The 12,743-nt window shown below is 47.2% G+C and overlaps 2 long non-coding RNA genes across 4 annotated transcripts; one reads left to right on the top strand and one right to left on the bottom strand.

The window, feature by feature from the left end:
• The first annotated feature begins 446 nt into the window (after positions 1 to 446).
• On the top strand, positions 447 to 5,569 carry LOC129460474 (uncharacterized). 2 transcript variants are annotated; one of them, XR_010115330.1, is made up of 3 exons: positions 447 to 595; positions 1,484 to 1,642; positions 5,390 to 5,569. It is a non-coding gene; the product is annotated as an uncharacterized lncRNA (long non-coding RNA). The 2 variants fall into 2 exon arrangements; XR_008650232.2 differs by lacking the exon at positions 5,390 to 5,569 and having other exon boundaries at positions 1,484 to 2,130.
• Positions 5,570 to 5,773: 204 nt separating this feature from the next.
• Positions 5,774 to 10,110, bottom strand: LOC129460057 (uncharacterized). 2 transcript variants are annotated; one of them, XR_010115342.1, is made up of 3 exons: positions 9,923 to 10,110; positions 9,517 to 9,781; positions 5,774 to 5,809 (listed from the first exon to the last, which is right to left on the bottom strand). It is a non-coding gene; the product is annotated as an uncharacterized lncRNA (long non-coding RNA). The 2 variants fall into 2 exon arrangements; XR_008650143.2 differs by lacking the exon at positions 5,774 to 5,809 and adding an exon at positions 7,319 to 7,519.
• Between the last annotated feature and the right edge of the window lie 2,633 nt (positions 10,111 to 12,743).

The following is a 12,743-nucleotide window of genomic DNA, read 5'->3' as shown; positions in this document are numbered from 1 at the left end:
GGCATTGCTTCGTCTGCCTGGTCAATGCTGGATCCCCACTAAGTCTTAATTCCAACCAATGGGAAGGAGGAAGAGACTATGAAGAAAGTGCTGGCTGGGCGCAGTGGCTCATGCCTGTAATCCCAGCACTTTGGGAGGCTGAAGTTGGCAGATCACCTGAGGTTGGGAGTTCGAGACCAGCCTGACCAACATGGAGAAAACCTATCTCTACTAAAAATACAGAATTAGCTGGGCATGATCCCAGCTACTAGGGAGGCTGAGGCAGGAGAGTCACTTGAACCTGGGAGGTGGAGTTTGCAGTCAGCCGAGATTGCACCATTGCACTCCAGCCTGGGGGAGAGAGCAAAATTCCGTCTCAAAAGAAAAAAAAAAAGTGCTTATGATGTCATAAGACTCAAACCAGGAAGTGGAACATGTCACTTCCTCTCACACCCCATTGGTGAGAACTCAGTCATGTGACTCCATCTGACTGCAAAGAAGGCTGGGAAATGTCAATGTAGGCAGCCAAGTTCCTGGCCACTATTCTATTACTTTGAAAGAAGAAAATGGACTTAAGACGAGGGATGTGGCTCAGACATCTAGGAGATCTGAAGTGGTAAGAACAAGAGTTGATCTAGCAGTGAATACCATTGGGCAATGTGTTAATTTCCAAGGACTGCTGTAACTAAATATCACAAACTGGGGCTTAAAATAACAAAATATATCACCTCACACTTCTGGAGGCTAGAGTCTGACATCAAGATCTTGTAGGGCTACGTTCCCTAAAACCTGTAGGGGAGAGAGCTTCTTTGCTACTTCCTGGCTTCTGGTGGTTTGCTGCCGGTTCACCTTGGCATTCGTTGCCTTTCAGCTGCAGCACATGGATCTCTGCCTTGTCACATGGTGTTCCTCCCTTGTGTCTCTATGTCTCTTCTCTTTTTCTTTTTTCTGAGACAGGGTCTCGTGCTGTCACCCAGGCTGGAGTGTAATGGTGTGATCTCGGCTTACTGCAACCTCCGCCTCCCCAGTTCAAGTGGTTCTCCTGCCTTAGCCCCTAGTAGCTGGGACTACAGGTGCATGCCACTGAGCCTGGCTAATGTTTTTATTTTTAGTAGAGACAGGGTTTCACTATGTTGGCCAGGCTGGTCTCGAACTCCTGACCTCAGGTGATCCACCCACCTCGGCCTCCCAAAGTGCTGGGATTACAGGTGTGAGCCACCACGCCCAGCCTCCTTTTCTTAAAAGTACATTAGTTATATTGGATTAAGGGCCTGCCATACTACGATATAACCTCATCTTAACTAACTTCATCTGTAACAACCCTAATCAGGTCATATTCTGAAGTACTAGGGGTTAAGACTTAAACATATCTTTTTGGGGGACACAGTTCAACTCATGGCAGCCAATAATCAAGCATCACAATTCTGAGGAACCCCTCCATGAGGCCATTGCAAGGAGGCAATGACTTGGCAATTTATCTGACCCTTCTGTCTCCCACATCTAGGTACCATCCAAACCCCAGGGAAATAAGATGCAGCACCAAGGTACCAAGGAAAAGGGTAGAAGCACTCCGAGTGGACCTGAGATGAACTTTTCACCACCCTTGAAGAATGAGGACTTGAACTAGTGATCACTTTCAGTTTTAGGAAAATAAGGTGGCCAGGTGAGGTGGCTCACGCCTGTACTCCCAGCACTTTGGGAGGCCAAGATGGGCGGATCACGAGGTCAGGAATTTGAGACTAGCCTGGCCAACATGGTGAAACCTCGTCTCTACTAAAAATACAAAAAATTAGCTGGGCAAGGTGGCGGGCACCTGTAACCCCAGCTGCTCTGGAGGCTGAGGCAGGAAAATCGCTTCCTGGGAGGCAGAGGTTGCAGTGAGCCGAGATCGCGCCATTGCACTCCAGGCTGGGCGACAGTGCGAGGCTCTCAAAACAAACAAACAAACAAACAAAAAAAACCCACAAAAAACAAAAATAAGATTACATCTCTTAAGTCTCTAAATTGGGAAATGAAATTCACACCTGCAACATCTTTAATGATCCAATGGAAGGAAGTCCAAACTCCTTGACCAGGGTTTGACAAATTATGGCCCATGGGCCAAATTTGGTTGGCTGCCTGTTTTTGTTATTAAAGAGTTTTTGGAATACTGCCATGCCCATTTGTGTATGTATTGCCTCTGGCTATTTTTGTACTGCAGCATCAGGGTTGAGTTATTGTGACAGAGACACTAGAGCCTGCAAAACCAAAAAGATTTATTATCTGATCTATTTTAGAAGAAATTTGCCAACCTTTGTCCTAGATCAAGTTTTCAAGACCTTTTTTTTTTCTTTTTTTTGAGACGAAGTCTTGCTCTTGTTGCCCAGGCTGGAGTGCAATGGCATGATCTCGGCTCACTGCAACCTCCACCTCTCGGGTTCAAGCAATTCTCCTGCCTCAGCCTCGTGCGTAGCTGGGACTGCAGGTACACACCACTACATCCGGCTAATTTTTTATATTTTTAGTAGAAACGGGGTTTCACCATGTTGGCCAGGCTGGTCTCAAATTCCTGGCCTCGTGACTCACCTGCCTCGGCCTCCCAAAGTGCCAGGCATGAGCCACCACGCCTGGCCTAAGACCAGTTTTTAAAACATACACTCTGCCACTCTACCACATAAACTTTCCAAGGTGCTAAAACCAGTATATGCAAAGTTCTCTTAAGTTATCAGCTCTAAATTTTTCCCCCCAGCCCAATTAGGAGGGAATTAAGGCTTCACCCCCATTCCCACTTTCCAGCAGAAAAACAAGTAGGTGATAAAAATGGAATGTCATCCTAAAAGCTTTCTAAAAGTTGGGGAATTGTGGGTACATCTGCTTAAGCAATAAGAGTACAGATGATTTCTATTTTTGCTCAATGCATACATGACTTAAAGTCTATTTATTGAACAATTATAGGCCAAAAATACTGCTGATGCAAATGAGTATTATTAAACACTGTAGAATTTGCCAAACAACCCACAACAAATTAAATTGCTAATAACAAGCTAAACAGTGATTTATCATTAGCTAAGCAAAAAGAACAGCGGTTGAAAACTGTGGCCAATTCAAGACAACACAAAGACAAAATGTTCCTCCAGGAAATTATGGAAATTTATACTATCAGTGTACACTTGTGTGCAATGCTGGGAGGTATTGTGTGTCTGCCAGGCTTCTAGGTGGAATACCAAAATAGAGTGCTCAATAAATTACAGTAACTTTCTATTCTTAATGTATGAACACTATGTTTTAGTAAGCCTTAATGACTTGCTTAGTGTAGGTGGACTGGGTACCAGCTGCATTTGCGGGTGCAGCATCCATGCCTCTTTCTTCTGATTTTCCCTGGGGGAGCCATTGTCCCATTTGCATCCATGTGCTTGGAAAGGGGCCAGCTTTAGAATGGGGCATGTAGGGCCGGGCGTGGTGGCTCACGCCTGTAATCCCAGCAATTTGGGAGGCTGAGGTGGGCAGATCACCTGAGGTTGGGAGTCTGAGACCAGCCTGGGCAACGTGGTGAAACCCCGTCTCTACTAAAAATACAAAAATTAGCTGGGCATGGGCCAGGCGCAGTGGCTCAAGCCTGTAATCCCAGCATTTTGGGAGGCCGAGGCAGGCGGATCATGATGTTAAGAGATTGAGACCATCCTGGCCATCATGGTGAAACCCTGTCTTTACTAAAAATACAAAAATTAGCTAGGTGTGGTGGTGCGTGCCTGTAGTCCCAGCTACTGGGGAGGCTGAGGTGGGAGAATCGCTTGAACCAGGGAAGTGAAGGTTGCAGTGAGCTGAGGTTGCACCACTGCACTTCAGCCTGGGCGACAGAGTGAGACTCTGTCTCAAAAACAAAAAAACAAAAAAACTAGCCAGGCGTGGTGGCATGTACCTGTAATCCCAGCTACTCAGGAGGCTGAGGCTGGAGAATCTCTTGAACCCAGGAGGCAGAGATTGCAGTGAGCCGAGATCATGCCATTGTACACCAGCCTGGGCAACAGAGGAAGACTCCGTCTCAAAAAGAAAAAAGAAAAAAAAGAAAATGGGGCACATGACCCAGACTGGCCAATCTCATCCCTCTGCTCATAGTTCAATCATAAGCACATATCTCAAGACAAGCCAATGAGACGCCATCCCAGGACTTCTGTTAGAATTGCTAACCTTGGAGAATGGAACTGACAGCTGATGAAGCCGACACAAAGGAGACCAGGGACTGGGCGGAGTGTTTTATGCCTGTAATCCCAGCACTTTGGGAAGCCAAGGCGGGAGGATCACCTGAGGCCAGGAGTTCAAGACCAGCCTGGGCAACATAGTGAGACTGTGTCTCTACAAAAAATTAAAAAAATTGGCCAGGCACAGTGGCTCATGCCTGTAATCCCAGCACTTTGGGAGGCTGAGGTGGATGGATCATTGGAGGTTAGGTGTGCGAGGCCAGCCTAATCAACATGGTGAAACCCCGTCTCTACTAAAAATATGAAAAATTTAGCTGGGCATGGTGGCACATGCCTGTAGTTGCAGCTACTTGGGAGCCTGAGGCAGGACAATCGCTTGAATCTGGGAGGTGGAGGTTGCAGTGAGCTGAGATCATTCCACTGCATTCCAGCCTGGGCAACAACAGAGCGAGACTCTGTCTCACAAAAAATAAATAAATAAATAAATAAATAAATAAGTAAGTAAATAAAAAATTAAGCCAGGCATGGTGGCACACACCTGTGGTCCCAGCTACTTGGGAGGCTGAAGTAGGAGGATCACTTGAGCCCAGGAGACTGAGGTTGCAGTGAGCCATGATCGTGCCACTGCACTCCAGCCCGGACGACAGAGTGAGACCCTGTCTCAAATAAATATATAAATGAAAGAGACAGGTTCCAGATTCCTGAGACTGTTCAAGGACCTGGATCTAGCTGAGCCTGAAGCCAATGTGCGAGAGTCTCTTTTAAGAACTAAAGCAGGGGAGGGTGTGCTGGCTCACACCTGCAATCCCAGCACTTAGGGAGGCCAAAGCAGGCTGGATCACTTGAGTCCAGGAGTTTGATACCAGCCTGGGTAACATAGGGAGACCTTGTCTCTACAAATAAAAAAAAATTAGTGGGGCGTGGTGGTGTCACCTATAGTCCTAGCTACTTGGGAGACTGAGGAGGGAGGATGGCTTGAACCCGGGAGGCAGAGATTGCCACCGCACTCCAGCCTGCGTGACAGAGCAAGACTCCATCTCAAAATAAAATAAAATAAAATAAAAAAGGTAGGCCTTGAACAGTGTCTCCCTCTGTTTCCCAGGCTGGAGTGCAGTGGCGTGATCTGGCTCACGGCAGCCTCAGCCTCCCAGACTCAAGCGATCCTCATATCTCAGCCTCCCAAGTAGCTGGGATTACCATGCCTGCTAATTTTTGTATTTTTATTGAGATAGGTTTCACCATGTTGGCCAGGGTGGTCTCAAACTCCTGACCTCAAATGATCCACCCGCCTCGGTCTCCCAAAGTTCTGGGATTACAGGCTTGAACCACCATGCCCGGCCAGCTGGAATTTTTCCAAAGGAACTTCGCTTCACAGGGATGTAGAGAGAAAGCAAGGCAGTAGAGACAATGCAATCCACATAAAAAAGGACAGCTCACAAAGTGAAAGTTCTCGTCTCCAAGTTTTACTAAAGGCTGCGTCAAGACGTGTTGGTGCCTCCTGACATGAGTGTGATTCCTGTCCTTAGCATTCATCGAACAGATGCTAGGCACCTGGTGGTGGGAATCCCGCGTGCTGTGCATCTTCCCACGAGGGCTTTTGGGTTTCGTTTGAAGGTGGAGGGAGATGTTATTTTGTACATGTATCTTGTAGGCTATGGAGAAAAGGGAGGGTTGGTTTGGATGCTTGTCCCAGCAGCAATTTTTTTTTTTTGAGATGGAGTCTCGCTCTGTCGCCTAGGCTGGAGTGCAATGGTGCCATCTCAGCTCACTGCAACCTCCGCCTCCTGGGTTCAAGCGATTCTCCTGCCTCAGCCTCCCGAGTAACCCAGCAGCATTTTTGAACTGGTTTGGAGACTACACAGAGATGAAGAGAAAGCTGCTTTCCTAAGACTTTGAGAGACTAAAGGCCCAGGACACATTACTTTGGGGCTCAGATGACATAGGGTAAGACTACACTGGGAAGACACGCCAAGCACCTCCTGCTGCATAACTAAACTGGCAGAAGGAAACCCTCCTGGAGTGAGGGCCAGTCCTACAAGATGTAAAGCTTCTTGAATGATCTTGTCCCCCAGGTGTCATGGTGTGCACCTGTAATCCCAGCTACTCGGGAGGCTGAGGCACGAGAATCGCTTAAACCCAGGAGGCGGAGGTTGCGGTGAGCCGAGATCGTGCCATTGTACTCCAGCCTGGGTGATGGAGTGAGACTCAGTCTCAAAAAAAAAAAAAAAAAAAAGGCAACTCAACAAAACACATGAAATAACAGATAACAGAAGCAGTTACTCACAAATCCCAGAGAGAGGAGGACAGAGTGCCTTGCAGGGCGATAGGAAGAGGGAGGGGAGCCATTTGGGACATGCAAGATCAACCAGAAGGTGGGGGAATTGTGAGGCGGGGGACCTGGAGGCCAAGGCCCTTATTGGGGTTGAGGGCATTACCCAAGAACATTTCCCTTGAGGAGTTCTAATTGTCGTGTTTAGAGGAAACAGCACAAATTCTGTGGGGTAACACTGTGGCTGAGAGGTGGTCACTGCCACCTGTACACCAGGGGTTCCCAATCCCCAGGCCATGGACCAGTACCAGAGGCCTGTTAGAAACCGGGCCACACAGCAGGAGGTGAGGGGCAGCCGAATGAGCGAAGCTTCATCTGTATTTACAGCTGCTCCCCATTGCTCACATCACCCCTGAGCTCTGCCTCCTGTCAGATCAGTGGCGGCATTAGATTCTCATAGGAGCACGAATCCTATTTTGAACTGCACATGTGAGGGATCTAGGATGCGTGATCCTTATGAGAATCTTTTTTTGTTTGTTTGTTTCTTCGTTTTTTGAGATGGAGTCTCGCTCTGTCGCCCAGGCTGGAGTGCAACGGCGCGATCTCGGCTCACTGCAACCTCTGCTTCCTGGGTTCAAGTGATTCTCCTGCCTCAGCCTCCCAAGTAGCTGAAATTACAGGCATCTGCCACCATACCTGGCTAATTTTTTGTATTTTTAGTAGAGAAGGGGTTTTGCAATGTTGGTCAGGCTGGTCTTGAACTCCTGACCTCTGGTGCTGGGATTATAGGCGTGAGCCACTGGGCCCAGCCAGGAGCCCTGGTTTAGAATGAAGGGGTAGGAAATGCCTCTCCTGAAAGAAGCATTTTTTTTTAATCCCAAGCTTCCCTTCCTCGGCTAGTCAATCTTAGGAAATCCTTACGATTTCCTGCTTGTCAATCAAATACCTGGAATTGCCAATGTCCAGATACCTTATCAACTCAGGAAATCCTCACATAAACCCTCCTTGCCCCATGAGTGAGAAATGTGGTTTCCATGGCAGCGAGGTTAAAGTTCTCTCCAACTTTATTTCACTTCGTTTAGAGTTTAGTTCCCTAGGACAAGAAAAAAAAAAAAAAAAGACACCGTATACTGATTTCCGTACGACTCACAGCGATTATGAATAACATCCCTCTGGGAGAATATTTTATCTTTCGTTTCTGTCACTCCATAATACTTGCTAAAAAATAATGCCCAGAAGCAATGTGGTGCAAAGCCTAAAATTAAGCCTCAATGTTATGTGCTGCCTTGACACCTGGTGAAACCAGGAGGGCTTCAAATGACTGATCCCAAAGTCCCCTCCCTACTCTGCCCTGATGGAGAAGGTACCACCCCTACTTTAAAGCTAAGCAACTCTCTTTATTAAATGGACCAGGTACGGTTCCTGTTTATCTCTGAGCAGAGGGTTTCAGTTCCCTGCCATCTGATTTATCAAGACAGGGGAATTGCAATAAAGAGTAATTCACACAGAGCTGGCTGTGCAGCAGACCAGAGTTTTATTATGACTAAAATCAGTCTCCCCAAATATTCAAGGAGCAGAGTTTTTTTTTTTTTTTTTTTTTTTTTCTTTTTTCAGAGATGGAGTCTCCCTCTGTCATCCAGGCTGGAGTGCAGTGAGGGAGCAGAGTTTATTTTATTTTATTTTATTTATTTTTTTGAGGAAGAGTCTTGCTCTGTTGCCAGGCTGGAGTGCAGTGGCGCAATCTCAGCTCACTGCAACCTCCGCCTTCCAGGTTCAAGCAATTCTCCTGCCTCAGCCTCCTGAGTAGCTGGGACTACAGGCATCCACCACCATGCCCAGCTAATTTTTTTATTTTTTTAATTTTTAGTAGAGACAGGGTTTCACCATGTTGGCGAGGCTGGTCTCGAACTCCTGACCTCAGGTGATCTGCCTGCCTGGGCCTCCCAACGTGCTGGGATTACAGGCGTGAGCCACCATGCCCAGTCTGTCATCTTTGTTTTAAACTATAAACTATAAACTGAGTTTCTCCCAAAGTTAGTCCAGCCTACGCCAAGGAATGAACAAGGACAGCTTGGAGGTTAGAAGCAAGATGGAGTCTATTAAGTTAGATTTCTTTCACTGTCTTAGTCATAATTTTGCAAAGGCGGTTTCAACAGTGTCCTCCTTTCTCCAGGCTGTGAGTGTAAATGACTAATAAATGGCTGTCAGTCTCATCTGTCCCGTGTCAGGTGTGTGTTTGGCCATCTGCATAACACTAGAGCAAGAATCCCCCCCTCACCAATGGGGTGAAAGGTAGGCAACTGAAATAAGCAGTGGCTTTTGTCCTTCCTTCTCTGCCTTCCCACCACCCAGCATATCTAAGGGTGATGAGACACCCTGTTAGAAACACTGTATTTGGGCCGGGCACTGTGGCTCATGCCTGTAATCCCAGCACTTTGGGAGGCCGAGTCAGGCGGATCACTTGAGGTCAGCAGTTCGAGACCAGACTGGCCAACATGGCAAAATCCCATCTCTGCTAAAAATACAAAAATTTGCCGGGTGTGGTGGCGCACGCCTGTAGTCCCAGCTACTCAGCAGGCTGAGGCATGAGAATGGCTTGAACCCTGGGAGGTAGAGGTTGCAGTGAGCTGAGATAGTGCCATTGCACTCCAGCCTGGGTGACAGAGTAAGACTCCATCTCAATAAATAAATAAATAAAATAAGAAAAGAAACACTGTATCTGTAGGCTAGTCGTTTTAACAGGAATCAGGGCAGTCCCATGCAGGATGGAGCATCTCTGTGTGTGTGGGATTTTAAAGCTCCCCAGAGGCTGGGCATGGTGCCTTTGGAGGCCAAGGTGGGAGGATTGCTTGAGGCCAGGAGTTCAAGACCATCCTGGGCAACACAGTGAAACTCCTGTCTCTAATTTTTGTATTTTTAGTAGAGATGGGGTTTCTCCATGTTGGTCAGGCTGGTCTTGAACTCCCAACCTCAGGTAATCTGCCCGCCTTGGCCTCCCAAAGTGCTAGGATTACAGGCATGAGCCACCTCGTCCAGCCTATTCCTCTACTTTCTTAATAAACTTGCTTTCACTTGGCTCTGTGGACTCACCCTGAATTCTCTTGTGTGAGATCCAAGAACTCTCTCTTGGGGTCTGGATTGGGACCGCTTTCCGGTAACAGGGTGACCCAAACCCTCACTCCTGAAGAGTCTGGGGTGTTACTTTCAATGGCAAAAACCACGATTACTTTTCCACCAACCGAATACATTGGTAGTCCTGCCAGAATTGGGTTCTTTTTCCATTGACTTTGATCACAGGACATGGTAGTGCTGATGGCAAATCTGAACCTGCTATAAAACCTGCTGACTCCCAGACCTGTAAACAAGAAACAAGAAAAAGAAGTTTTGAGATAGTCCATTATGTAGAATTTTTGTTGCAAAGACCAACTAATATAATCTATAGCTATACATAGATATAGAAATACTGTGGTCTCAAATATATAAAAAGTTCAAATACCAGTGCAAAGAAAAAAAAAAGACTTCAGAGAAAAATGCCTTGGTTGGGTTTGGAAGATGGATGGGTTGGTTGCCCAGATCAGAAATAGAAATCATATTGCCTTCAACAAAAATAACAACAGTGGAATCAATGGGCTCCCATTGCTGAAAAGTTCAGGGATAGATTTAGCTTCGAGCATAGTTGGATTCGGATGACTGAAGGACATTGTCAGGACACTGTCTATATCTCTCCACTCAGATTTCATTCTCAGGCGGGCTCTCCCCTCATTGTGGCATCATAGACCCCAATCATTCCAGGCTTACTTTTTTCAAGTGTATCCACACCGATGGAAAAAGCTCATCTCTTTCCTGCCAGCTTCATTCAAAATCCTGGCACTATCTGATTGGCTCAGTGTGGGTCGTTTACCCTTCAACCAATCTCAGAGGCCAGGGGATGGGACTCTTCCAAGGGGAAAGCCTACCCCAGGAGCTAGAGATGCAATCAGCCTTGTCCAGCCACATGGAAGGAGGAAGGTAAAGTCAAGGGGGTGGGTGGTTTTCCAAGGGAGAATCAGGCCATTGCTTTCAGGAAAAAAAGGAAATATGGATGCTGCACAATTGAAAAACACTATCTAGGCCGGACGCAGTGGCTCACTCATGTCTGTAATCCCAGCACTTTGGGAAGCTGAGTCAAGAAGATTGCTTGAGCAGTCTCGAGTTCAAGACCAGCCCGGGCAGTGTGGCGAAACTTCATTTCTACTAAAAATATAAAAATTAGCCAGGCATGATGGTGTACACCTGTAATCCCAGCTACTTAGGGGGCTGAGGTGGGACGATTGCTTGAGCCCGGGAGGTGGGGGTTGCAGTGAGCCAAGATTGCGCCATTGCACTCCAGCCTGGGTGACAGAGCGAGACCCTGTCTCCGAAACAACAGCAACAAAACCAAAAACCCCCGAAACTATCTATTTACCACAGTGGGTGATTTTATTTGTCTATGTCTTCAAGTTGTTCTTTTTTTGAGATGGAGTCTCTCTGTTGCCCAGGTTGGAGTGCAATGACCTGATCTCGGCTCACTGCAGCCTCTGCCTGCCAGGTTCAAGCGATTCTCCCACCTCAGCCTACCAAGTAGCTGGGACTACAGGTGTGTGCCACCACACCTGGCCAATTTTTGTATTTTTAGTAGAGACGGGGTTTCACTGTTTGCTAGGCTGGTCTTGAACTCCTGACCTCATGTGTTCCACCTGCCTTGGCCTCCCAAAGTGCTGGGATTACAGGCATGAGCCACCAAGCCTTGCCCATCTTCAAGTTTTTAACTGATGAGTATATGTTACTTCTATAATGAAATAAATATTGTTAAAAACAAAAGATTTTCCCAGGATTCTCTTTTACTTTGCTCGTGTATTCTTTATGGCTGTGTCCTTGTAGGGGATGTGCACTTGGAGAGACCCTACGATTGAATGGGAGAAAACCTCCCCAGCGATGACCAATTGGCTTCCTAAATGGACACCAGATGTTTGAATTGTGGACCTTTTACTGTTTTTGTTTTTGGAGACATAGTCTCACTCTTTTGCCCAGGCTGGAGTACAGTGGCACCATCTCAGCTCACTGCAACCTCTGCTTCCCAGGTTCAAGCAATCCTCCTGCCTCACCCTCCTGAGTAGCTAGGATAACAGGCACGTGCCACCACGCCCGGCTAATTTTTGTTTTGTTTTTTTTTTTTTTGAGACGGAGTCTCACTCTGTCGCCCAGGCTGGAGGGCAGTGGTGCAATCTCAGCTCACTGCAAGCTCTGCCTCCCGGGTTCACGCCATTCTCCTGCCTCAGCCTCTCCGAGTAGCTGGGACTACAGGCGCCCGCCACCACACCCAGCTAATTTTTTGTATTTTTAGTAGAGACGGGGTTTCACCGTGGTCTCAATCTCCTGACCTCATGATCTGCCCGCCTCGGCCTCCCAAAGTGCCAGGATTACAAGCGTGAGCCACTGCGCCCGGCCTAATTTTTGTATTTTTAATAGAGACGGGATTTCACCATGTTGGCCAGGCTGGTCTCGAACTCCTGACCTCAGGTGATCCACCCACCTCGGCCTCCCAAAGTGCTGGGATTACAGGTGTGAGCCACTGTGCCTGGCTGAATTAAAGGCCCTTTAGAGGAACCAGGCGTTTCTGTGTAGATCACTGGTTTCTAAACCAGGCACTTGTGCTCTTTAATTTCTTAATATGTGTGATGCCAAAATTCTGTGGTGATCTGCTGCTGGAAGGATACCTAACCCTATGATTCTTAGTGATGCCCTGTGGGTGCTGTGGGAGCTCTCCAGGCAGAAAAGCCAACTAGGCCCTAGAATTAGGAGACGATTGTCCTGATAAGAGTTAGGAGGGAGTGTAGGGCATCAGGATGGAGTCTATTAATAACTTTCCAAATGGCTAACCCAATGCTGAAATTACCCAAGAAGCATTAAGAAAGCAATGTGTTTAGGGCAAAGAGCTCTACAGAGGTAGTTGTTAGAGATGCTTTTTTAAGCCCTATTTATTTATTTTATTATTATTATTTTTTGAGATGGAGTCTTGCTCTGTTGCCTAGGCTGGAGTGCAGTGGCGCGATCTTGGCTCACTGCAACCTCTGTCTCCCGGGTTGAAGCGATTCTCCTGCCTCAGCCTCCTGAGTAGCTGAGATTACAGGCATCTGCCCCCATGCTGGCTAATTTTTGTATTGTTGTAGAAATGGGGTTTCACCCTGTTGGCCAGGCTGGTCTTCAGCTCCTGACCTTAGGTGATCCACCTGCCTCGGCCTCCCAAAGTGATGGGATTACAGGCGACCAGCCTTTTTTGCCCAGTTAAAAAAATTTTT

This window comes from Symphalangus syndactylus, chromosome 13 (assembly GCF_028878055.3).
Source record: "Symphalangus syndactylus isolate Jambi chromosome 13, NHGRI_mSymSyn1-v2.1_pri, whole genome shotgun sequence".
Lineage (NCBI taxonomy): Eukaryota > Metazoa > Chordata > Mammalia > Primates > Hylobatidae > Symphalangus > Symphalangus syndactylus.
This window is presented reverse-complemented; position numbering and strand designations above follow the sequence as displayed.